This window comes from Arachis ipaensis, chromosome B07 (genome assembly GCF_000816755.2).
Source record: "Arachis ipaensis cultivar K30076 chromosome B07, Araip1.1, whole genome shotgun sequence".
NCBI lineage: Eukaryota > Viridiplantae > Streptophyta > Magnoliopsida > Fabales > Fabaceae > Arachis > Arachis ipaensis.
Genome location: NC_029791.2, coordinates 31,429,413 through 31,452,323, shown reverse-complemented (window position 1 = coordinate 31,452,323; position 22,911 = coordinate 31,429,413). Strand labels below are relative to the sequence as shown.

The following is a 22,911-nucleotide window of genomic DNA, read 5'->3' as shown; positions in this document are numbered from 1 at the left end:
ACCCCAGTTCCAATCCAATCACCCCCAAGAACCACCACTTCCATATCCATCGACCCAAGAATCACAGGCTCACCTCAAGGAAACAGTAGATCAATTTCATGAAACCCTTCATCAACTGGAACAAACGATAAATCAATTATCTTTCTGACGTTCGGACACTCAAGGAACCCCCATGGCTTCATGTGGAGAATCTAATAAAGAACGTAGCATGAAGGAGACACTAGAAACTCCAGTGGACAGTGAGCATCATGACTTTGTATTGGAACAATTGGAGGAAGCTGTAATCGTTAAAGAGGAAGAAGTGGTCGAAGACTTAAGAGATGCGGAACGTCCATGGGAACCTCAAGTCACAGAACCCCCTTATAAGGAGTTTGAATTTGGTGTTGAGGAGGGTGTACAACCTCCAAGGCATATCATGGTTGAAGACTTTGAAGGGGATGATCAAGAGATGGATTCAATCATTAATGAATTCTTATCTACATTTGAATCCTCTCCTATTAGACTTGACATGGAGATTAAAGAAGAAGAAGCACAACCTCCCATGCCCTTGGTGAACAATGAAGAAGAAATCGAATTAGAAGAAAGCTACCAAGAGGAAGAAGTTGATATTGAAGAAGCTTGCAAAGAGGAGGAAGTTGTCAAAGAAGAGCCCAAGGGAATGGAGCTGGAGATCACCTTGCCAAGGTTGTTGGAGACCTCTCCCCCAAAGCCATCACCATCCATCCCTTCATTCAAGTGGGTAAATCTCTCATCTCTAAGCTTAATTAGCTCACTTGAATATGCTTTACTTGAGACAGATGGGCAACTTAGAGCTCTTTGTGGCTACAAGAGTAAAAGGGAGATGGTTAGTGGTTGGCAACACAATCCTAGGTTCATTGTGGTAGGAAGCTCACGGCTGAATTATCATGGTTGGAAGAATACTGAATTGTATGGGTCTAGGAAGCTGTTTGTATGCCTCAGTGAGAATTCAGATTGCTTACCACCCGGTTGGAACAATGATGATCAGCACAAAGACGGGTGCAAAAGCAAGGTCTGGGACCCCGGAATTCAGTCTAGCAATCAATACTCTTGGGGCCTTGTCACTTGCTTAATCATGCTTGAAGGCTCTTTGCGCATAGTTTGGGATCCCGGAGGCAATTGGAATTACAAACATTGGTGGGGATTCCTGGATGAGTTCAAGCACAAGCCACCATAACAAGGGACTCACCAAATGTCCAACTTAAGGACTTTAACTAAAAGTGCTAGGTGGGAGACAACCCACCATGGTATATTCTTTCCTTTTTGTTCTTAGTTTTATTTTATTTTATTTTCATTTGTGTTCATTCATAATTTTTGCATAGTCATCTGCATTTATATTTTGCATTCTGCATAATGCATAAAAAAAATTGCACGCGACACGCGAGCATCGCTGACGCGTACGCGTCATGTGTGCATGCGAAGCAAAGAAGAAAGAAACAGAGAGTTATGCGGGAGCGTGACTGGAGGCTTGCCTTAGGCACAAACACGCCCAAGCGTACGCGTCCCTGACGCGTACGTGTCACTTGCAAAATCAGCCCTCCACGCGTACGCATCACCCACGCGTATGCGTGACCCTACAAATCGGCGTAAAAATGTGTTTAGACAGAAAGTTGTGATGGTGTGGTGCTGGAATGGTGCTAGGAGCACAAGCAACATCATGCGTGCGCATCCTTGACGCGAATGCGTCATTTTCCCCTCCAGGCCATCCACGCGTGCGTGTCCCTCACGCGCACGCGTCGGTTCAAATTTTGGTAATGTGCGCATTAAAACAGACAGTTGTGCATGTGCAAGGCTGCTCTCGCGCCAATAGCACAATTCAGGTCATGCGAACGCGTCCCTGACGCGTCCGCGTCACTTGAAAAATAAAAAGCCCAACCCGCGCGAACGCGTGCCCCACGCGTCCGCGTCGCATGCGACGCACAGTTTATCCAGATCAGTGCCAGAATTCCTATCTTTCCTTCTCCAATCCTACTTATCTTTCTATTATCATTCTTTCTTCTTTCTTCTATCTTTTCTTATTCTTTCTTCTTCCTTTCTTACTTTCTTCTTCTTCATCTCTTTAACTTCTCATCCTTCTTCACTTTCGTTCTATTTTACTTAATTTATTTGCATACTTTCATTCATTGCATTTTAATTTTGTGCATATTTTTATTTTCTTTTCTAAATTTATTATTTCATTGGTGTTAAATTTTCTTTTTTCAATAATTATATATTTTCTGGTATTATTTTGGTGCTTAGTGACTTGTTTTACACTGTTGGATGATATTATTTATCTGTCACTGCCAATCTTTTATGTTACCTGTATCCCTTTTGCATTGACATGAATTTATATTTTCTTGCATTACCCACACTCTCTTCCCCATTGTTGCAAATTTTTTCACTCTTGATTTGCCATGTGCTTCTACTGTTTTCTCACTTGCATGTTGTAGCTACCATGTAATTGAGACTCTCATCATTTGGCATTAACCCAACCATATTTTAAATTGTTTCCTATCTTTGTTTTTGGATTACCTTTCTTCTTTTTCCTCTTCTTTCAGGATGGCCACCGAGGAAGGGAAACAGAAAACATTTACATTGGGCGACAGACAAGTCCATCTGCACAATTTTTGGAGAAAAGCATCAGTTGTAGCAGCCCGTCCACTTGCATTTCCTTGCATGCACTGAGGACGGTGCAATCTTTAAGTGTGGGGGGGTTGATACCGATCTCCAGGGGTGAGTTATTTTCTTCTTTTCAACACCATTGTTTAACTTTCTTTGTAGTTCGTTGTTGCATTTGCATGTTTGATTGCATGTTTGTTTGATTTTGTGCATATTTTACCACTTGGTTGAAGTAATAATTTCTTTTTCAAGAAAATTTTTATAGCATTTCACTAATTTAAATTAAAACTTTTGATAAACTTTCTTGAAGAAATTTATTTTGGAACATGGTTTAGAGCCCGAACACACAAAACCTGTGAGATTTTGAGCTTATTTGATTTGTTGCATTTTACCAACCAATATTTTATTTTTGGTGTGTGTTGTTCTCTCTAAAATTGTGATCTTTGTCTTGCTTAATTCTATATTTTCATGGTTTGATGTATACATGCACTTATGTGATTGAGGCCTTGTTTCACTAAGCTTACATACCTATATGGCCTTAACCTTTCATTATCCTTTGCAAACCAATTTGAGCCTATTTTACCCCTTTTATTCTTTACTTTAGCACATCATTAACTCTAAGCGAAAAACAATAATGTCCTTAATTTGAATCCTTGGTTAGCTTAGACTAGTGAGAGTACTTATGATTTAAGTGTGGGGAAATTGGGTTTGGAAACATTTGGTTTGAAAATTGAGTATGTTAGAATTTTTTGAAAATGTGAAAGAATGTTGAGAATATGTTCATGCATTCAATACCTTAATCATATGCCTTGAGAAAAGAAAAAGAAAGAAAAATTAAAAAAATAAAAATAAAAAAGAAAAGAAAAGAAAAAGAGCAAATAACAAAAAGGGGACAAAATGCCCCAAAGTAAATGTTGGTAGCAATGCATATGAGTTGTACTAAAGTTGGGATGCATGAATATGTGGTAAACATAGTTAATGGGTAGTTAGATTTTGCATTGTAATTACATGGATTGTCTTAAGTTAGGTGAGAAGTTTAGGTTAATTAAGGAATCAGATTTTAGTCCACTTGACCAAATACAATCCTATCTTGACTCTAACCCTATTACAACCCTTAAAAGACCTCTTGATATGTGTATCTTGCATTAATTCTTTGTTGATTGTTAGATGAAGAGCAAGTCTTAGAAAGCAAGATTAGTAGAGAACCGAGAGATCGAACCTTAAACACCTGAGTGATTAGAGTGCATACACTTCCAGTGAGGGTTCGATGCTCGATTCTTTGTTCCCGGCTTTCATGAGCTATTTTCTTCTTACAAGTCTATTTGTACTTCATTTTTGCGATTTGAATTAGTTAAATCCAGTTCATATTTGTTCTTGGAGAATTTGATTCACTTTTAACCAAGTAGGTAGAATCATTTTTTCATGTAGTTGCATTCATATAGATAGGTTGCATTTCATAAGTTTTACCATTCCCCTTCACTCCTTTATAGTTTCTCTCGAGCTTAGCATGAGGACATGCAAATATTTAAGTGTGGGGAGATTTGATGCACCACTATTCTGTGGTACATCTTGTGCTTAATTGAGTGGATTTTATCCACTATTCTCACACTTGTTCATGTAAATTGCATGTTTTACATTTTCCTTCCTGATTTTGTGCTATGATTGAAAACATGCTTCTTTGGCCTTAATTTTTCTATGTTTAATCCTCTCTTATTACCATTTGATGCCTTGATATGTGTGTTAAGTGATTTCAGGGTTATAGGGCAGGAATGGCTTAGAGGATGGAAAGGAAGCATGCAAAAAAGTGGAAGGAATACAAGATATTGAAGGAATTGCTAAAGCTATCCAGCCTGACCTCTTGGTACTAAATCGACCATAACTTGAGCTACAGAGGTCCAAATGAGGCCGTTCTAGTTGCGTTGCAAAGCTAACATCTGGGGATTCGCAAGAAATATAATTTGCCATAGTTGCCTCGAAGATAGGCAACGCGCATGCGTGGATCACGCGGATACGTGACCTGGAGAAAACTCAATCCACGCATGCGCGTGGACGACGCGTACACGTGACTTTGCAGCTTGATGAACGTATCAGAAATCACTGGGGGCGATTTCTGGGCTATTTTTGACCCAGTTTTCGGCCTAGAAAACACAGATTAGAGCCTATAAAGTGGGAGAATCCATCCATTCATTAAGACAACATTCATAATTCTCAATTTTTAGGTTTTAGATATAGTTTAGAGAGAGAGAGGCTCTCTCCTCTCTCTTAGGTTTTAGGATTAGGATTTCTCTTAGTTTTAGGATTACTTCTTCTCAATTCCAGGTTTAATGTTCCTTTAATTTAATTTCTCTTCTACTTTTAATTACTCTATTACTTTAGTTTGTTTATTTTCCCAATTTGGTTCATGGATTTCTATGTTTAATTTGATTCTCTATTTAATATAAATTGAGGTATTTCAGATTTATGATGCTTTCTTCCATTTATGATATAAATAATTTAGATTTTTCTCCCTTTTGGCTTTAGTTGAGTAATTGGTGACACTTGAGTTGTCAAACTCAGCCGTTGATTGAAAATTGGGAATTGCTTATTGATTTGGATCCCTCTAAAGCTAGTCTTTCCACAGAAGTTGATTAGGACTTGAGGAATCAAGTTAATTAGTCCACTTGACTTTCCTTTATTTAGTAAGGGTTAACTAAGTGGGAGCAATAAATAATTCTCATCACACCTAATAAGGATAACTAGGATGGAATTTCCAGTTCTTATATCTTGCCAAGAGTTTTTCTAGTTATTAATTTACCTTCCTGTTATTTAATTTTCCTGTTAAACCTTTCAAAATCCTATAAATATACTTTTTTCATAACCAATAATAAACACATCTCCCTGCAATTCCTTGAGAGACGACCCAAGGTTTAAATACTTCGGTTATCAATTTTATTGGGTTTACTTTAGTGACAACCAAAACTTTGTTTTCTTTATTTTATTTTCTTATTTTCCTTCTTTTAATTTTCAAAATTTATGGCTTAAATTTCTTTCATTTTTCATAAAAATTTCCCTTTTTAGTCTATTCTATTTTATTTTATTTCCTTTACTTAGGTTATCTCACTGGGAATTCTTTTCACTCTGACATAGAGATTTCTACTTTTTCTTATTTTTTGATTGTTTATGGGTAGGAACAGAGACAAAAAACTTCTTCTTGAATTTGATCCTGAGATTGAAAAGACTCTAAGAAGATGCTTACAATAGGCTAGGGCTTACAGAGATGCTGAGAATCTCAAGGATAACTTTGAGAAAAAAGCTGAAGAAATCACTATAGAGCCAAACAATAATAATAATGTTGCTATCCCTAATGCTCCCAATGCTCCTATGCAACCTAGGAGAACACTTGGTTTTTACACTGCTCCTAATTCCACCTTCTATGGCAGTAGCATTGTTTTGCCATTTGTGAATGCCAACAATTTTGAGTTGAAGCTTCAGTTCATTACTTTGGTGCAACAAAACTGTTAGTTTCATGGACTCCTGCAGGAAGATCCAAACTTATTCATTTCTAATTTTCTGCAAATCTGTGATACAGTGAAGACCAATAGAGTTCATCCAGATGTCTATAGGTTGTTGTTATTTCTGTTTGTTGTACGGAACAAAGCCAAGTAATGGCTTGACACATAGTCTAAGGAGAGCCTGAATACATGGGATAATATGATTAGCAAGTTTCTGAGTAAATTCTTTCCACCTCAGAGGCTGACCAAGCTGAGGAATAATGTTCAAACTTTCAGGTAGAGAGAGGATGAGTCTCTCTATGAAGCTTGGAAAAAGTACAAGGTGATGCTCAGAAAGTGTCCTCTTGACATATTTTCGGACTAGATATAGTTGTAGATATTCTATGATAGAGTTACTGAGTGTAGCACCCTAATACGACCGATACTTTAATAAAGAAATCAAAAGGAGTCTTCATTTTAAATCACTTAACCACAAAAGTATATATTCACATAGCTTTATATACATAGACTTATTTCAAGATTCTCAAAAATAAATCATACCCCTCTAAAAAATTAAAAACAATAAACGATGAGGGAAAAATAAATTCTAACAACTCAAGTCATGAATATAATCTTCTATGCTCCTGTAACTCCGCACTAAACATTCGCACCTGTAGCTGAAAAGGGTGGAAATAAGGGGTAAGAATTGGGGAATTCTTAGTAGGATTGGGGTTAGAAGTTTAGTTCATTTTATATATACTTGGTCAACAATAATAGTTAACAAGCGACAATCCAATTTAACAATTATAGAACACAGAATTCGAACAGCCATTTAGCACATCCACAATCATAGGAAACACACTCACAAACAAATATGCGCAAACAGGCATGATGCATGTCTATTCCTATCACAGGCCATGAGCTCATGTGTCGGGTGCCTACCCGCTCCCGACATTACCCGGGTACAAGTACCAGATATGGCTTTTCAGATGCATACAGTGTGACTTTTCAGTGTATTTCAATAAGCTTACATCTGGAAAACAGTTTTCAGTGTGTGAGCGTCCCACTATACATTTGGCACTAAATCCCAAACAAGGTCACATCTGCTGTCCTGTGGCAGACAGTCTTTTAAAGCTTTTTCTTTATCTTTGCCCTCTGCTCTCCTGTGGCAGAAATCCCTTTAGTTAATACATTCTTTTCTTTTCTGTGCTCTGCTCTCTTGTGGCAGAGATTCGTTAGTTTCTTTTATTCTTTTAATTCGTTTATTCTCTGTTATGTATTGAGTTATGTTCCAACATAACTCAGCAACCTTGGTCTGAGTTTGGCTTCCAGTGCCATAACCTCTGTAAGCAACCGTTGTCTTACAGGTGCGACTCTCTTGAGCCGATGTATGCAAACATAACCTCTGTAAGCAACCTCGGTCTTACAGGTGAGGCTCTCTCTAGTCAATGTATGTATTGATAACCTCTGTAAGCAACCTCTATCTTACAGGTGTGACTATCCCCTAGATTGGCCGATGTATCTCTGAAAAACAAATCTCAGTAGACTCACCACCATATCTCTACTTATCTCATTTTCTTTTCGTTCTTTTTTTCTTTCTTCTCTTTCTTATCATTCCACAATATAAATTATCTTTGCATTATTCCATCGCCTTTTCCTAAGTGTCTTATGGAAAGAGAATCAAAGATTCTTAATTTAGATTTGTCTTTCTAAAGCTTTTAGAACAATTCTCTGCTTACCCTTTTAGTATATCATAAATAAAATAATATCTTTTAAATAAAATACTAATATATAATTGATAAACTCCGATTTTGTGGTTTATCTTGTACTTAATTTGGGGGATTTTATCAACTTTTCGCACATTTATTCAATGAAATAGCATGGTTTTGTAATTCTCCCTTGATTTGTTCTTAAATGTGAAAACATGCTTTTTAGGCCTTAAAATAGCTAAATTTAATTCACTTTAATTCTATTCGATGCCTTGATGTGTTTGTTGAGTGATTTCAGGTTCATAAGGCAAGTATTGGATGGAAGAAGTGAGGAGAGAAGCATGCAAAGTGGGAGAACTCATGAAGAAATGAAGGAACCGCAAAGCTGTCAAGCCTGACCTCTTCGCACTCAATCGACCATAACTTGAGCTACAAAGGTCCAAATGAGGCGGTTTCAGTTGAGTTGGAAATCTAACATCCTCAGCTTCAAAATGATATAAAATTTGCCATAGTTGCTTCGTCTTTAGGGATGCGCACACGCATTATACGCGTGCACACCGATGGAGCAGCGTGATTCACTAAAGTGAAATCGTGGCCAGCGATTTGTAGCTCATTTTGGGCCCAATCTAACTCATTTCTAATGCTATTGAACCCAAGGATTGAAAGGAGAATGAACCAAGTAGTCATAGTTTAGTTTCTATCATGTTTTAGAGTAGAATTCTAGAGAGAGAGGCTCTCTCCTCTCTCTAGACTTAGGATAGAAATTAGGGTAAAGTTAGGTTAATCACTCTCAGATTTCTCTTTCAATTCTTGTTTTGATTTTAATTCTCATTATATTTTAGTGTTCTATGGTCTTAATCTTCTTAGTTTCCCTTGTTAATTTCTTGTTTTTCTCTCTTTTATGTTGATGAACCATTGTTGGATCTTAATTTTCCTTAATGCAATTTTATGTTTCCATGCTCTTCTATGTTTATCTTCATTGTTGATTTCTTGCTTATGATAGTTATGGGTTTTGTTAATTCTTGCAATTTGTGATGCTTATTTTATTTTCACATTAGGTGTTTGATAAAATATTTTCTCTAGTTTTTGAGTAGTTTTTTTTACTCTTGGCCTAGGCTAAGGGAATTGAGTGACTTTGAGTCATTGGGTCTCATTGAATTGGTGATTTGAGAACCCTTGGTGATCAATTTGATATCCATTGACACTAAACCACTACTAATCTAATTAGTAGATAGGTTGGGACTTATGGATTGATGTGATCAAGCCTATTTGACGTACTTCAAGCTTAGGAGTAGATATTACGTACTTAAAGCTTTTGGAGGTAGACTTGATAGGTTGGTCCCTCATAATTATCAATGTATGGTTTGTAGACAAGGATGGTGATCTCAAATTACCTATGTCTAGCCAAGAGTTCTTTCTATTTCTTTTATTAGTTCTTGTTATTTTACTTTCTTGTCATTTATATTTTCTTGTCAAATATCAAATCAACCTCCCTTGCATCTTCATAGCCAATAATTGAGCACTTCATTGCAATTCCTTGTGAGATGACCCAGAGTTCAAATACTTCGGTTAATTCTTATTTGGGGTTTGTTACTTGTGACAACCAAAATTTTTGATTGGGAGGATTGTTTGTTGGTGTAGAACTATACTTGCAACGAGAATTCATTCATTTGAGGAAATTCTATACCATCACAACAATTCACTCATCAATAATATATTTCAAAAATACATTGCTAATAATCTTAATGAATTAACAACAGTAATAGTGATTTTCTTTATTGCCCAAACTTTATTAAGTTGAATTTTAAATATTCTCATTACTCAAAACTTATTAACTTAAACTTTATTATTAAGCTCTTATAAATTATTCTGTATCTTTGACCTTTCTAAATTATTTATATTTTTACCCTAACATATTTTATAGTTTATTAAAATGTTCTTACATATAATATAATTACCAAAATAATCTTGCATCTTTTATAAAATTTTCATTTTACCCCTTGTTTCGAGGGTTACCTGAAACTGTAGGTCGATCTCGGACGAGATCTGCGGTGGTGGCCGGAGCTGTTGTGTCCGACTTGTTGGACCTGGTGGTGCTACTGATCCTTGGTCACCGAAGGGTGGTGGTACCTGCAAGATACTCCGATGCTTAAGTTAGCATGGGCTTTGAGCAGGTATTTGTGTAGAATCAGAGTGTGAGTTATACCTGGGTGCTCCAGCGTATTTATAGTAGTCTGGAGTGACTTTCTTGATAAGATAAGTTAGTTATCTTATCTTATCTTTGAGTGAAGTCATCTTATCTTTAAGGTGAACCGCCCTTATCTTTCTAGGCTTTGGCTGCCTTTAGATTAGGCTATGTTCCTTCGTTTGGGCCTTTCTTGGGCCTTTGTAGCGATTTGGTCGAACCCTTTAAAGAAGAGGTCAGTTGTACTGACTTGAAGAGGTCGGTTGCTTTGTCCTGGATCACCCCAGGTTGGGCAGCTCGACCCAGGGTATGAACAGTGCCCCTGCTTGAGTTCGATCTTTACTTTTTAGGGTCGTATTTCCAGATTTCACCCATATTGAAGAAGTCGAGCTCGAGCATTATATAACTTCTGCTTGGTTCTCTTGAATGCGAAGCGTTTTCCTCCTCTTTTTAATTGTAGCGCACATTGCGCTTTTCTTGGGAACGTGCGAGGATTAAATGCTCATTAACCCCTTTTGCCGTTTCCTTCTTTTCATTTCATTTTGAATTTTTAAGCCCTTTTTCAGTTTCTCTTCCCCTTTCTTTTCGCTCTTCTCTTGCTCACGACGTTTCACTCCTTTTGCACCCTTCTGTTTTCACATCTCTCTTTGAAGAAGTTTGTTTGGCATGGGTCTGTTGTCGTCTCTTCCTGATCTTCTCGACAATCTTTGATACGGTTGTTACTTTCTTCTTCTTCTTCCTTAGGTTGGTATTTTCTTTCTCCATTTTTTCATTTTGATGACTTGTCTTGGTACTTTATGTCTGCGAAGAATCCGTTTTGAAAGGCTAGATCCTTTTTGCTAAAGGTTGCCTTTTTTCAATTAGTGATGTGCTTTCCTTGACTTGCCCCTAACTCTTTGCTTGCTGTTGTGCTTTGTATTTTCAGGTTTTCAAGCCTTCTATCTTTCCCTGCCTTGAAACGACTATTTGGTGTTACTATTTTCTTCCCTGCAGGTTAGTATTTTCTATCTTTTCTCTTTTCGCTTTCGACAATTGTGCATGCTTTTGATGTAAGGCTTTGACTTTGTATCTCTCTTTTGCTCTTTGAAAAACTTTGATTCTTCTGTGAAAAAGATTGTCTCTTTTTGTGTCTTGATCCACGGCTTGTGATTTTTCCTTGTTGCTCGCTTTTTCGTGAAGAATGTGCGCCTTCTGGTGATTTTGTTTAGGATTTTCGTTGCCGTTCTTGTATTGTTGTCTGGCTTTTGTTTCTAGCTTAACAATCTCTTGATGATGAACTGTCATTAGGAGAAGTTGTGACTTTTGATGCTTTTTGTTGGTGATGATGATTTTTGCTTTGTGGAGTGTCGATTTTTGTTTGCGAGATGTTTAGGGCGTAGGTTGTCGATTTCCTTTTTCCTGGTTCTTGCCTTGTTATTGCCTCCAAAGGGTGCCCCTGGACTCTAGTGTGAATCCTGGGGTTTCCCTTTTACTGCTGCTTCTGATTCTTGGTGATAATATATTATCATCCGAGTTGTTTCCTTATCTGTCCGGGATGTTTGGTAGTAACCCCATTTTCTTTTTTCTTTTTGTAGGAATAGTTGACCCATGTCTCTTTGCAAGAACATTGTTGAAATGTCTACCAAGATCCCGGAAGGCATGTCTGACTGGCTGGACTCTGTTGTGTTGATGTGTGTCACAATTGCTGATTCTGAGTATTGTGTGTGACTTAGGAGGCATCATGGGATTTGTAATGATAGGGATCAAGAGAAGAATTATGAGCTAGTGTTGCCTGATCCTGAGGAGAGAGTTAGTTTTCCTTCTTTGGTTCAAGGGGAGTGTCCCTTCTTCTATGCTTACGACTATTTCTTTAGTCAGTTGAATATTACCATTCCTTTTACCCCTTTTGAGACCGAGTTGTTATGGTCTTGTAATGTGGCTCCTTCTCAACTCCACCTGAACTCTTGGGGTTTTATAAAAATATTTCAATTATTGTGTCAGGAACTGGATATCCGACCTACCCAAACTCTTTTTCTTTATCTTTTTGTGTTGACGAAGCCTGGGGTAGCTAAGAAGAAAGCCTCCTGGGTTACTTTCCGATCTGCTCAAGGAAAAAAGGTTTTCTCTATGTATGACGAGTCCTTTAGGGACTTTAAAAACTGTTATTTCAAGGTCCGAGCTGTTGAGGGAGCTCGGCCCTTCTTTTTGGATGAAAATGATGAGCCTACTTTCCCTTTGTGTTGGCAGAAGAATGTAATAGTAGCTAGATATTCCTGGGAGAGTCTTGATGAGGTTGAGCAGGCCTTTGTGAATGTGTTGGAGAAAATTTGGGGAGAGCCTCCCCATCTTGACACAAAGAAGTTTTTAGGAGACCCTTCTCTTCTTCGGACTGAATTGGGTAGTTGTTAACTTTATTTGTAGCTTTTCCTTGTTTGTTTGTTTGTTTGCCAATCTATCCCCTTCTTAATTATGATTTTGTTTTCCTATTTCAAAGATGGTGAAATCTGTAGATTCCATGAAGGCCTATCGTCGAGCTAAGAAGGCAACAGCTGCCTCCAACATCTCGGCCAAAACTGCGGAGGGAGAGTCTTCTCAGGTTCTTCCCAAGAAACCGGTGTCGAGTGCTTCTGGGCCGAGGAAGGCTATTCCAACCCCTCAGGTCTGAATTATTCCTTCAGACCCAGCTCGACCTTCTACTGGTGCTGCCTCTTCTCCTACTGCCGGCCCTCCTCCTAAAAAACAAAAAACTATTGAGCATTTTAACTTGGATGCCCCAGATTTCGATGCGATGGGTTTTGTTGATAATCAGATTGCCCTCTTTGGTCAACTTCCCATGGATGATGTGTCCATCCTACATCACTTGAATTTTATTACTAGTAGCAGCATTCGGATGGCCCATATGGGTGCAGCTTTATTTCGAACTGTCCAGGGTTCCCCTATTCATGCAACTAAGGAATTCTTGGAGGATGGAAAGTCAGAGTTTGATAGAATCAAAGGATTGAAGGATGAACTTGATGCTAGAGTGATTAAGCTGGAGTTAGACTTGGAGAAGGAGAAGTCGCGAGCTGTTAGGGCTGAGGCAGCTGTGAATTTGGCGGAGGAGATGGTGAAAAAGCACAAAGAGAGTTATACCCGCACTTATGCCAAAGTGTTGGAGGTGAGGGGGAGGCTTGAAACTGCCCACGTGGACTACGCCGATCTTCAGGGCCATTTGGTGGACACTGTTACAGCTGCTTATGAAAACTTGAAGGCGCAGGTCCGAGTTCTTGCTCCTGAACTCGACCTGACTCTTTTTAGCCTAGACAATGTGGTGGAAGATGGGAAGATAGTGCCTGCTCCTGATGATGAAGATGATGAGCCTCTTCCTGCCCCGTCAGCCAAAGCTTCTGCTGCCACGTCTTCTTCAAATCCTTCAGCTGAGGTCGACCCTTCCCAGCCTGATCCGGATTGTGAAATTTTTAACCGTGAGGATGGAACCGTGGATGCCGTCCCTGTGAACATCATTCCTCTTCCTTCTGCCACTGATGCTGCTACTGGGGAAACCTTGCACCCCTTATGATTTATGTGTTTTTATCTCCACAGCCCGACTTGTGGGCTTTTGAACTCTAGTTTTTGTAACTTTGATTATAACTTGGTTCCTTTGACTGTTAGTTGCTTCTATGCAACTTAGTAGATAAACAAAATGCTTTTGAACTCTTGAGGCCCTCTTTCAGGTCGTCTTTTGAGTCTTTTTAGTGATTGCTGATTGTTCTTTTGCAAACTTTGTGACTTTTGTAGATCTTTATAGAGTGTTGGTACTCTGCTTGTCTGACCTCTTTTTGATTAGATCTTTTATCTGTCTTCTGGTTGGGTGAGATGACCCTTGGGGCTAACTTACTCGACAAATTTTTAGTGTTCTGGCATAACCTTTTTAGTTAGTCTTTGAACAATTTTGATAGCCTTGTTGTTGTATTGTGGCTTTTTGGACAGGGCTGCGTTTCTTTTAGCGCATGCCTTAGATGGTCGACTTTGTTGGTTTGAGATACCACTTTCATTGGTCGACTTCTCTTGTTGAACCCTTTTAAGTTATTTTCAGTAATCCATTTTTACTCAGACCTTGCCAAGCCTCTTTCTATGGATTTACTTTTTATAACTTTTTGCGTTGATGGGTTTGCTTTGACTTCTTCTTATCGAATCCCCTTAAGTTATTTTTAGTAATCCATTTTTAGTAAGACCTCGTCAGGCCACTTTTTATGGATTACTTTTTATAACTTTTGTTGATTGCCTTGTTCGACTTCTGTATCGGTACTTCTTAAGTTATTTTTAGTAATCCATTTTTAGTAAGACCTCGTCAGGCCACTTTTTATGGATTTTTTTTATTACTTTTGTTGATCGCCTTGCCCGACTTCTGTGTCAGTGCTTCTTAAGTTATTTTTAGCAGTCCATTTTTAGCCAGGCCTCGTCAGGCAGCTTTTTATGGATTACTTTTTATAACTTCTTGCATTAATCTGTTTTTGTTGCTTTCACCTTGCCGACTTCTTTGTAATCGGGTGACGAGTTTGGTTCTCATCTTGCCGACCTTGTCATATTCGGGCGGTGAATTCTTGCACTCAGATTAATACGTCTTGGTAGATAACCTTTTAATGGAATCTGAAAAACTTTATTCAAGTAGGAAATACAAAATATACAAGAGTATATACATATAAGTTCTTACCCTTCTAACTCGGGCAATTCTGTAGACCTTGGCTTGGTGCCTCATTAAAAAACCTTTTCAGGAAAAAGAGTACACCTTGACCTAAGATCTTTATCACTTTCTAACTATAGTATCTTCTCAGGTTACATGCATGCCATGACCTTGGTAGCTCTCGCCCTTTCAGATCGGACACCTTGTAGTAACCTTTTCCCAGTACCTCTATAACTCGGTAAGGTCCTTTCCAGTAAGCTGCTAGCTTCCCTTCTCCTGATCGACCTGCTCCGATGTCATTTCGGATTAAGATGAGATCATTGTTGGCGAAGCTTCGCTGGACTACTCTCTGATTATACCTTGAAGCCATTCGACGCTTTAGCGCTTCCTCTCTAATCCAAACTCTTTCTTGAATTTCTGAAAGTAGGTCGAGCTCTTCCCTTTGATTTTGGGAATTGTATCTTCATTGTAGAGGATTATCATGGGGATCCTTCCTCTATCTCTACTGGGATCATTGCCTCCATTCCGTAAGCAAGTCAGAAGGGTGATTCTCCTATGGTGGAGTGTGGAGTTGTTCGATATGCCCATAGGACTTGTGGGAGCTCTTCGGCCCAAGCTCCCTTTGCACTTTATAGTCTTCGCTTTAACCCTACTAGTATGACTTTGTTGGCAGCTTCTGCCTGTCCATTAGCTTGTGGGTGTTCTACGGATGTGAATTGGTGTTTTATTTTTAAGTCGGCCACCAAGTTTCTGAAACCTGTATCAGTAAATTGAGTGCCATTGTCTATGGTGATGGAGTAAGGGACTCCAAACCTTGTAATAATATTCCTATATAGAAATTTCCGACTTCTTTGAGCAGTGGCATTGGCTAGGGGCTCTGCCTCAATCCATTTTGTAAAATAGTCCACCCGTACAATGAGGAATTTTACTTGTCCCGATCCTTGGGAAAAGAGTCCGAGGAGGTCTAGTCCCCATTTTGCGAACGGCCAGGGTGACGTTACACTGATGAGCTCTTCTGGTGGGGCGACATGGAAGTTAGCATGCTTTTGACATAGTGAACATGTCTTGATGAACTCTGTTGCTTCCTTTTGCAAGGTCAGCCAGAAGAATCCAACTCGGAGTACCTTTTTGGAAAGAGCTCGTGCCCCCAAGTGGTTACCACGCATGCCACTGTGTACTTCTTCCAGGACCTCTTTTGTATTGGAGGTCGGTACACATTTTAGGAGGGGTGTTGAGAACCCTCTCCTGTATAAGATGTCGCCCACCATGGTGTAGTATTGTGCTTCTCGTATTAGACGCTTTGCCTCTTTCTTGTCTGTGGGGAGTGTTTTTGTTTTGAGGTATTTGATTATGGGGATCATCCACCCCTGATCCTGACCTGATATGGTTAGGACCTTTTTTTCCTCTAAGATTGATGGGCTTTGCAATGTTTCTTGGATGAGGCTTCTATTATTTCCCCTGGTTTGGTGCTGGCTAGTTTTGAGAGTGCATCAGCTCGAGCATTCTGCTCCCGAGGTATATGTTGGATCTCATATTCTCTGAGTTGTCCGAGCTGTTCTCTGGTCTAGTCCAGATATTTTTTCATGGTGGGATCTTTCGCTTGGTACTTCCCTTCTATTTGTGAGGTAACTATTTGAGAATCACTGAAGATGGTGAGCTTTTGAACTCATATCTCCTTAGCCAGCCTCAAACCAGCCAGTAATGCTTCGTATTCGGCTTGATTATTTGAAGCAGGGAATTCGAACTTTAGTGAGAGTTCGATTTGGGTTCCCTGATCGCTTTCTATTATTACACCTACCCCACTCTCGGTTTTGTTTGAGGATCCGTCCACATAAAGATTCCACTTTATGGGAGTTCTCGGGGTATCAGTGTACTCGGCAATGAAGTCGGCCAGATACTGTGATTTGATTGCTGTCCGAGCTTCATACTGCAAATCAAATTCGGACAACTCGACTGCCCATTGCAGTATTCTTCCAGCTAAGTCTGTCTTCTGTAGAATGCCTTTTATGGGCTGGCTAGTCCGAACCTTGATAGTGTGTGCTTGAAAGTATGGGCAAAGTCGTCGGGAGGTGAGTATGAGGGCGTAGGCGAACTTCTCTATCTTTTGATAGTTTAGCTCGGCCCCTTGTAGGGCTTTGCTGATAAAGTAGATGGGTTGTTGCCCATTTTCGTTCTCTCTAACTAGTGCTGAAGCTATTGTCCAATTTTCTACTGCCAGGTATAGTACGAGTGCTTCTCCCTCCCGTGGCCGGGTAAGAATGGGTGGTTGCCCCAAGAAACTTTTGAAATCTTGGAAGGCTTTTTTGCACTCTTCAGTCCATTCAAACCTTTTTCCCTTCCTTAATGTGTCGTAAAAGGGGAGGGATCTTATGGCCGAACCGGCTAAGAACCTGGATAGAGCTGTCAGTCTTCCGTTCAGCTGTTGTACTTCTTTAACACAGGTCGGACTTTTCATGTTGAGTATTGCCCAGCATTTATCTGGGTTCGCCTCAATTCCTCTCTGTGTGAGCATGAAACCCAGGAATTTGCCAGCTTCTACCGCGAAGGTACATTTTACAGGATTAAGCCGCATACCATGCTTTCTGATGGTGTCGAATACTTTTGCAAGGTTGATCAACAAGGATTCCTCACTTTGTGTTTTTACCAGCATATCGTCGATGTAGACCTCCATCAGTTTTTCGATGTGTTCTGCGAAGACTTTATTCGTTAATCTTTGGTAGGTAGCTCCTATGTTCTTGAGTCCGAACGGCATGACGATGTAGCAGTAATTTGCTTTGGAAGTTAGGAACGAGGTTTTTTCTTGGTCAGGTGGATACATCGGGATTTGGTTGTATCCTGAATAAGCATCCATGAAGGAGAGGTACTTGTATCCTGAAGATGCATCCACTAGAGCGTCTATACTTGGTAGTGGGTAGGGATCTTTTGGGCAAGCTTTATTGAGGTCGGTGTAGTCAGTGCACATCCGCCACTTCCCATTTGACTTTTTCACCAAGATGACGTTGGCTAACCATAGTGGGTATTTGACTTCTCTTATGAATCTTGCCTCCAGTAAGGCTTCCACCTGCTCTTCCACAGCTTGGGACTTTTCTGGTCTGAGTTTCCTACGCTTCTGCTGCACTGGCCGAGATCCTAGGTATACCGCCAGTTTGTGGCACATTAGTTTGGGATTTATGCCTGGCATGTCTGCAGCCTTCCATGCAAAAAAATCGGTGTTCTCCTTTAGGAACTGTATCAGAGACTCCTTCAGGTCTCTTTTCAAGGTTCCCCCAACATTTGTCGTTTTATCTGGAGCATCACCGATTTGGACCTCTTCAGTTTTGCCGTCGGGTTGTGGGCAGGATTCTTCGCGAGCTCGAACTCCCCCGAGTTTAATAGTGTTGACTTCCTCTCCTTTGGGGTTGCCTTTGAGGTTCAGACTTTTATTGTAACAGTGTCACGCAATTTTTTGGTCTCCTTTTATCGTGGCGATCCCTTCCAGAGTTGGGAACTTCATACATAGATGTGGAGTTGAAACTACTGCTGCGAGCTAGTTCAATGTTGTCCGACCTATTAGGGCATTGTAGGCTGAGCTCACGTCGACTACTATGTAGTCTATGTTGAGTGTCCTTGACCGGGTTCCCTTTCCGAAGGTTGTATGTATCGAGATATATCCAAGTGGTTGGATTGGAGTATCTCCCAGCCCGAATAAGCTATTCGGATATGCTCTGAGCTCTTTTTCTTGTAGGCCGAGTTTGTCGAAGGCGGATTTGAACAAGATGTCCGCGGAGCTTCCTTGGTCAACTAGTGTCCTGTGAAGATTAGCGTTGGCCAATATGATAGTAATAACCATAGGATCATCATGTCTCGGGATGACACCTATTGCATCTTCTTTAGTAAAAGTAATTGTGGGGAGTTCGGTTGACCTCTCTCCTTCCCCGACATGATATACTTCTTTAAGGTGTCTTTTGCGAGATGATTTAGAGATTCCTCCTCTTGCAAACCCTCCATTTATCATGTGGACATGTCTCTTAGGAGTATGAGGTGGTCGTTCAGTTCGCCTGACCTCTTCATCCCTTATTCTTTTTCTTGGTTCCTCCGTCTTGTTAGCTAAGTACCGATCTAGTCGACCTTCTCTTGCCAATTTCTCTATGACATTCTTCAGGTCGAAGTATTCATTGGTGGGATGTCCGTAAATTCGGTGGTACTCACAGTACTCTGTCCAATTTCCCTCTTCTTTTTTGCTTTTGATTGGTCGAGGTGGAGGGATCTTCTCACTGTTGCATATTTCTCGGTAAACATCTACAAGGGATACCCGAAGTGGGGTGTAGTTGTGGTATTTTCTTGGCTTACCACTGGGTTGATTTTCTTTCTTCTTAGACTCTTTTTCCTTGTCCCTAGATGGGTAGGAGAATCCAGATTTTGAGGCCTCTCCTAGTCGCGAGTTTTCCTCCATGTTAATGTACTTTTCTGCTCGCTCTTGTACCTCGTTCAAGGACGTTGGATGCTTTTTTGATATGGAATGGCTAAAGGGTCCTTCTCTTAGGCCATTGATGAGACCCATAATAGCTGCTTCTGTTGGCAGACTTTGTATATCCAGACACGCTTTGTTGAATCTTTCCATGTAGTTGCGGAGACTTTCCTGTTCTCCTTGCTTGATCCCTAACAGGCTCGGGGCGTGTTTGGCTTTGTCCTTTTGAATGGAGAATCTAGCAAGGAATTTTTTGGCTAGGTCGTCAAAACTTGTGATGGACCTGGGAGGCAAACTGTCGAACTACTTTATTGCTGTTTTTGTCAGGGTTGTCGGGAAGGCTTTGTATCGAACGGCATCTGAGGCGTCGGTGAGATACATTCTGCTCCTGAAATTGGTGAGATACATTCTGCTCCTGAAATTGCTGAGATGATGGCTGGGATCCGAGGTACCATCATATGACGTCATGTCGGGGGATTTGAAATCTTTTGGAACTTTAGCTTTCATGGTCTCTTTGCTGACGGGATCTTGGTTCTTGTGGGAGTTATCCTCATGGTTGGAATGAGTATTTCTGGTCTTGAGGTCGGCTTCGAGCTTCAGCAGCTTATCCTCTAGATCTCGTCGTCGCCTAGTTTCTCTGCGGAGGTCTCTTTCAGCTTCTCGCTGATGTTCGGCCTCTTGTTCGAGCTGTTTGAGGCAATCTTGTTGTTCTCAGATGGCTTCCAAGATTTTTGTGTTTGTGTTGGAGGGTTGTTTATCCCCCTTGTTTTGAGGCACATCTTTTGATGTGGCATCCGTGTTTTTAAGCAGAGTTCTTTCTTCCAAACTGGAGTTGAGATCGTTGTCAAGGTTGTCCGCCATGATGATGGGATGACTTCCAAGTTCCCCGGCAACGGCATCAGTCGTTGTAGTATAGTGGTGAGTATTCTCGCCTATCACGCGGGTGACCCGGGTTCGATCCCCGGCAACGGCGCCAATATTCCTAGGGTTACCTGAAACTGTAGGTCGATCTCAGAAGAGATCTGTGGTGGTGGCCGGAGCTATCGTGTCTGACTTGTTGGACATGGTGGCCGGAGCTGTCGTATCCGACTTGTTGAACCTATTGGTGCTACTGATCCTTGGTCACCGAAGGATGGTGGTACCTGCAAGAGACTCTGATGCTTAAGTTAGCATGGGCTTTGAGCAGGTATTTGTGTAGAATCAGAGTGTGAGTTATACCTGGGTGCTCCAGCGTATTTATAGTAGTGTGGAGTGACCTTCTTGATAAGATAAGTTAGTTATCTTATCTTATCTTATCTTTGAGTGAAGTCATCTTATCTTTAAGGGGAACCGCCCTTATCTTTCTAGGCTTTGGCTGCCTTTAGATTGGGCTATGTTCCTTCGTTTGGGCCTTTCTTGGGCCTTTGTAGCGATTTGGCCGAACCCTTTAAAGAAGAGGTCGGTTATACTGACTTGAAGAGGTCGGTTGCTTTGTCCTGGATCACCCCAGGTCGGGCAGCTCGACCCAGGGTATGAACACCCCTAAACTTGTTAATTATTAACCAAAATACTCAAAAAACGTATATAATTACAAAACTAACTTCAATTTTTATTAAATTACTATTTCATCCTCAAATATAAATCTTAATTCCCTGCTTATAACTTTATCAAAGGACTGAACCTCATTTCCAAAATTCTTCAAGTTTTCAGCTTGAGTTTTAAGTTCGTTTTTAAGCTTTACTACTATCGATTTTTCCCCGATTTTTATTTAATCTCTCAGCCATCAAACCTCATTAATTTATACTTTATTCTAATTGATATTCCAGCACAAAAATTACTAAAATACCCCAGCTGCCCGTTCATACATAGCCAACCCAAAATCTCAAGCAAATAACAATAATTCAACATAAACTTAATCAACCTCAAACAATAATCAATCAAACCAACATTCACTTATTAAATTCACATTTAATTATTATAAAATTATCAAAATCCTACCTCCGTAAGAAATCAAACCAACGGGACCTTTGGAGAAGTTTTCTGACCGAGTTGCTGAAGAAGAAAATGTCAAGAATCATTTGTACTTCCTAGAACTCCAATTGGCCGAACTCAAGGGGAAGAGGAGCTACGTCACCGTCAACTTTTACCGAACAAAAGTGATACTAACATGTAGAGGAGGAGAATACAAACACTTTTACCAGATTAGACTTTTGATTGGAGTTACGAATCACAAGAAATCGTATCCGGAGTTTTTTGGTGTGGGTCACGATTTCCTCATGCAAGCATTCGGTCTCTCTCTCCGTATGAAAGGAAAAGAAGCCAATGAATTTTTTAGGATGATTATATGTGATTAGGGAAATGTCTCTCTCCGTATGAAAGGAAAAGAAGCCAATGAATTTTTTAGGATGATTATATGTGATTAGGGAAGTGTTTGAGCTTGAGAAATATTAGGTGTCATGGTTTAATAAAGAAATGAAACATATGTCGTGATTATATATATATATATATATATAGTAAGTCAAGTTCCATTTCCTACTCATAAATAACTAATTATTTAATTTTTAAAAAATTCGGAGTGTTATACTGAGGCCGCCAGGATGTCTTTGGATAATTTTGCAGGAGGTTCTCTTCACATGAAGAAGACCACTAAAGAGGCTCTAGACTTAATTGAGATGGTTGCTAACAACCAATATTTGTATTCTTCTGAGAGGACTGCCAGGAGGAAAGGAGTCATGAAATTGGATGCTTTAGATACACTTTTTGTTCAGAATAAAGCCATATGTCAACAGATAAATGTTATTACTTAACACTTGGGTGAATTGCAAGTCTCAGCCATTAATACCCAAGATAATTCTTATGACATGAGTGGTGGCTTTCCTCAAGGTGAGAGCTATGATTATGGTCAATTTCTCCCTGAACAGGCCAATTACATGGGCAATTCTTCTAGACCCCTCATAATGATCTTTTTTCTAAAATTTATAATCCGGTGTAGAAGAATCACCCAAATTTTGGGTGGAAAAATCAACCATAAAGGCAACAAAATTTTAACCACAATGCTTCTCTTCAGGACAACTTTAATCAGAATAACTTTAATAACAAGCGTCAATTTCAACCATCTCAATAATATCAAGCATCTTTTCATTCTCAGAAATCATCTAACTTGGAATCTATAGTTGCATAGCTCTCCATGAGTACTCACAGTTTTATGCAGGAAACCAAAACTTCACTCAGAGACTTGGAGATTCAAGTGGGTCAGTTGAGCAAGCAAATACCTGACAGGCCTCCTAATACCTTCCCCAGTGATACAGTGCCTAATCTAAGAAGCACCTGAGAGGCCTCCTAACACTTTCCCCAGTAATACAGTACCTAATCCAAGGGAAGAGTGCAAGGCCATACATCTGAGAAGTGGTAAGATAGCAGGTTTAGAAGCAAAAGTTAGTGAGGAACCGGTTGAAAAAGAAGCTCCGAAAGAGGTTAAGAGCCAAGAAGAACACGTCCCTCCAAGGCATCCAGATAACCCCTTTCCAGTTGATCTTGAACAATATCCAGTGAAGTCTCTAACACCTGAGTACAAATAAAAAATGCCATATCCTCAGAGGCTTCAGAAGGCATCCAAAGACAAGTAATTTTCAAGATTTTTGGAGGTCTTCAAAAAGTTTCAAATCAACATTCCCTTTGCAGAGGCTCTTGAGCAAATGCCTCTTTATGCTAAGTTTATGAAGGAGTTGTTGACTAACAAGAGAAATTGGAAGAAGAGTGAAACAGTGGTTCTCACAAAGGAATGCAGTGCCAAAAGACATGTATATAAATAGTTCTAATGGACAGGTATAAACAAGTTCTAGACTCGACCTGCGAAGCCAAGG

At 39.9% G+C, this 22,911-nt stretch overlaps 1 non-coding gene across 1 annotated transcript; it reads left to right on the top strand.

Moving 5' to 3' along the window:
• Positions 19,971-20,042, top strand: TRNAD-AUC. Its single transcript has one exon. It is a non-coding gene; the product is annotated as a tRNA-Asp (tRNA).